The 4,454-nt window shown below is 34.7% G+C and overlaps 1 long non-coding RNA gene across 1 annotated transcript; it reads right to left on the bottom strand.

Moving 5' to 3' along the window:
- Positions 1–3,113: 3,113 nt before the first annotated feature.
- Positions 3,114–3,967, bottom strand: LOC125775695 (uncharacterized). The gene is made up of 3 exons (XR_007421300.1): positions 3,848–3,967; positions 3,651–3,785; positions 3,114–3,247 (listed from the first exon to the last, which is right to left on the bottom strand). It is a non-coding gene; the product is annotated as an uncharacterized LOC125775695 (long non-coding RNA).
- Between the last annotated feature and the right edge of the window lie 487 nt (positions 3,968–4,454).

Genomic DNA, 4,454 nt, shown 5'->3' with positions numbered 1-4,454 from the left:
CTCATTTAACTTTCTATAATCAATTACTATCCTGTACTTTCTTTTCCCTGAGTTATCCATTTTCTTTGGAATTACTATTAAAGGGCTGGAATATCGAGAATTACTTTTCCTTATAATTCCTTGTTCCTCCATTTCTCTGATTTGTTTTCTAACTTCTTCTTCATGCTGGGGTGGATATCTATATAATTTAGAATTTATTTGCTCTTCTGTAGTAGTTTTTATTTCGTGTTGAATTTCCGTAGTACTTGTTAATTTTTCTCCTTCTTTAAATAAAAGGTTTTCAAATTGTTTCAATAATTTCGTGATTTCTATAAACTCTTCTGCATTTAGATGATCTAATTTAATTTCCTTTAATTTCTCACTTGTTGCTTCTAGGGTACATATTTCACTGAAATTGAATGGTTTATTTAAGAATTCTGATTCTTTTTTATTTAGTGAAATTTTTCCATCTATTAGATTTATCATTGTGTTTAAATGATTTAATAAATCAGTTCCTATTATGAAATTATATTTCCTATTTTTTAAGATTCAGAGTCTACTAAACTTATATTCGCTCCCGTATCTATTAGCGCAATGTATTTTTTATTTTTTATTGTTATTACTATTCGTGGTAAGCTCTCCGAGGCTTCCTTTTAAAAAATTGATTCATTAATTTCCCTATAATCTTCAAGTTCTCTATAGCTTTGCCTAGGCGTTTGCAAGCGATTTTGGCTGCTACTACTACTAGGGCGCCCTGCTATTCGGGATCTCTCTTGATATGAATTATTAGCTTCTCTATAACCATCAAGTTCTCTATAGCTTTGCCTAGGCGTTTGCAAGCGATTTTGGCTGCTCCTGCTGCTAGGGTGTCCTGCCATTTGAGATCTCTCTTGATCGAATTCTATATTATCTACTTCCATAGGTTCTCCTCTATCTAGCCTTAATTGATTTGAGTTTATATTTCTCCTCTCTCTACCTGAATTATTATCTTTATATGTTGGGAATCTTTGCCCATATTGGTGAGAATTATTATCTCGATTTCCTCTCTGTTGGAAATTTTGCCTAAATTGATTAGAATTGTTATCAACATTTCCTTTATTTTGTGAAAAAATTTGAACATTTTGTCTAACTTGACCTGGGCCCTATTCCACAAAACAACTTATCAACTTTTCACTTTGTACTTTGCAAATTTTTCGTCAATTTGCAAAGCTTTCTGTTCCACAGAACTATCAAATTTGATAAACGATAAGTTGAAATTGATAAGTGTAATTTGCAAAGTCTTTGCAATTTTTATGTTCTCTGTGTAATTTCTGTTCCTCGTACGTTCTCTTGTGCAAAGTGCAAAGCTTATATTGAAAAGTGTAATTCGCAAAGACTTTGCATATAATTATGCTGTTCCGTTCCACAAAAACTGTAAACTCTATTTTTGCAAAGCAAAATTTGATAAGTGTGTCAAAAATTTGCAAGGTAAATGATCGCTTTGCAAATTCGTATTATCATAACTAGTCAAGCTTTCAAAATGTTAAGACATGAGTTTTTGTTCGACAATAGTAAAGACGCGGTTAAAGCTAGAAATTATAGAGACCGAATTAATTTTTCGGGACTACAAAATTTCAATTTTAAAGAGTGCTTCCGTTTAAATCCAATCCAGGTAGATTTTCTTTTAAATAATGTTGGACAAAAATTAGAGCACAATATACAGCGCAGTCATACTTTGTCGGCTGAAAATCAACTGCTACTGTGCCTGCATTGGCTCGGAAATGGTTGCCAGTACCATGGAGTTGCAGCTTTGCATGGTGTTGCAAAATCCACAGTTTGCAGAACCATCCATAGAGTTGTCGACATTATAATAGACGTTTTATTTCAAAAAACAGTGCGATGGCCCGATGATGTCAGTGGTATTGCCGAAAAGTTTTTTCTGATGGGTGGATTCCCTTCTGTGTGTGGTTGCGTTGATGGCACAATCATTAAAATTGATGCGCCTCCATTACACGAGGAAGGATATGTTGACCGGCATGGAAACCACTCATTAACTGTGATGATGATATGTGGGCTAGACTACACATTTTACAGTGTAAATGCAAGTTGGCCGGGCAGCGTTCATGACTCAAGGGTGCTACGGAAATTCGGCTGTAAGTCGAAGATTTGACAATGGATGGAGACCATTTCCGGATGCTGTTGTTTTGGGTGATAGTGGTTATGGATTGAAAAACTGGTTGATACCACCATTACGCCGAAATCCCAATAATCCTGCTGAAGAAGTTTTCAATCGTTGCCACAAAAAAACACGCCGCATAATTGAAAATAGTTTTGGCATTCTTAAAGAAAGATTCCAGTGTCTAAATTATTTGCGACTGAGGCCTTAGTTTGCAGGAAAGACAGTCATAGTTTGTGCCATCTTACACAATATTGCCTGTAGCATCGGAAGGAGTAGTGAAAATATGCAACCCACTGAAAACACTGACAATGAAAGCGAGGAATTGGATGAAAATGCTGAAGAATAAAGTGATGCCCTTAATAATATAGATCAAGAGAGTGGAATGGAAAGGGTTACTTCCCTGCTACAATACTTTACCTAATGCCAACTATTACAGTATTGTTTTAAAATAAAAGTGGTGTTTTGGCCATGACTTTTTTCCACTGCAAAAGCGTTGTATCTTATTGGGTTTGAGATTAAGGTCTCAGGGAATAAATAAAAAAGGAAGTATTTTTGTATTTATTTACATCATTTTATTAATTTCAGAGCTTTTTTGTTTTTATCACAAATTATTTCAAAATAAAATGTTTAGAAATCAAATATACACAAATGAAAAATTGGCCTTCGGTAATCAAACCTCCTCAAATAACAGACGCGATACATTTTCTGTTTCTGCCGTTTGCAATTCCCTGTGTGATAGCAGAGGGTGGAAGTAGGAGCTCCCTCTCCAGTTTTAGGCATTGAAGTTTCCGGTAGTAAACCTCAACCTCAAGGAGCTCCATCCGGCATTTTTTCTCTCTATCCAAAGTTTCACTTGGAAACTTGGTAGAGCGCTTCCTCTTTCTTGGGTTTAGAGGTGGATTGACAATTGTTTCTTCTGAAATAGATATTCTGGAATCATTCTCAGCTGACGGTAGATTTTCTGAGTTGCCATAAACTTTCTGGCAAATTCAAACCATCTACCACAGCTGAGTCTGATTCCAGAATATCGAGTATGGCCAAGTCAGCTTCATCCATTACCTTCTCCTTCCCACCTCCGGATCCAGTATTTCGGGCGTTATCCCTTTTACTCTGCAAATTAATAAAATTAAATTCGCAAAAATACAAAAAGTTTCTCGTCAAAAACCGGAAGCTCGATTTTGATTTTAAAGCCATGGTTTCTTGGGCAAATTTTCTTAGAACTCATCGTAGCTTACGATTTTGATAACCGCTTCGTCGAAAAAAAATAGATCCACTCTAGTACACATAGCAATTAGTAATATTTTGGTTAAACCGGTTGTTATCAGCAAGAGTTGTTGTACAGTGTACTCAACTGTTAACTCACAACAACAATGTCTATGATGACGTTTTGTTTTGTTGTTGTCAACAACATGCTTGTTAGTTATTAGCAATGCACAATAAAATAATTCCAACAACAACAAATGATGCAAATATAATTATTTGATATGTGTAGGCATAAAATTGTTGTACTTACCATTGTCCGGCTCTTCCAGAGCCCAAACAAACTGTCCCTTGCATAGGTCCATGTTTTTTGTGCTGACGCCAGTTGTAGGGATTGGGCTTTTTATAACACATCCTCCCATGCTGCCTGTTTATCTAATTTGTTAACCTTCACAAAGAAATGTATACTTAAATATGCTTGAAATTTACAATTATTTATTTAAAAAATACTTATTCTGTTGTTTTTAAAACTAGCAAATAAAATGCTTTTTTTTCTTTTATCACATTTAAAACTGCAAGTTTTTTTTTTAATTTGTATTTTGCAGCTCATTTTAACAACACATATAAAGCAATGCGAAGTGAAAAGTGATGAGACAGAAATGCAAAGTTGATAAAACGCTTTGTGGAACACTTTGCACACTCACTTTGCAAGAGAGTGCAAAGACTTTGCCAATAAAGCGCAAAGACTTTGCACTGAGCGGAAAGAGCGTAAAGTCTTTGCCAAAATATGCTCAATGCAAAGTGAGATTCGCAAAGAATATTGTGGAACAGAAACGCTTTTCACTTTGCAGTACAATATCAATTGATAAGTGCAAAGTGAAAAGTTGATAAGTTGTTTTGTGGAATAGGGCCCTGGTCTATCATCTTTGCCTATATATTTCTCATTACTATTATTATAATATTTTTTATTATTGTTGTATTGTCCGTACTGTCCATATGCTAGTTTCGTTTTTTTAAATTCTGGCCTAATACATGTATCCTCGTATCTTCTCTTTGTCATTATCTCTATAATATTATAAAGGTCATGTTCTTCGTAAATTTTGTCTAATAATGTCCC

Source organism: Bactrocera dorsalis, chromosome 1, assembly GCF_023373825.1.
Source record: "Bactrocera dorsalis isolate Fly_Bdor chromosome 1, ASM2337382v1, whole genome shotgun sequence".
In the NCBI taxonomy this organism is placed as follows: domain Eukaryota; kingdom Metazoa; phylum Arthropoda; class Insecta; order Diptera; family Tephritidae; genus Bactrocera; species Bactrocera dorsalis.
Note: the sequence above shows the minus strand (reverse complement) of the source record. Positions and strands in the feature narration are given on the sequence as shown.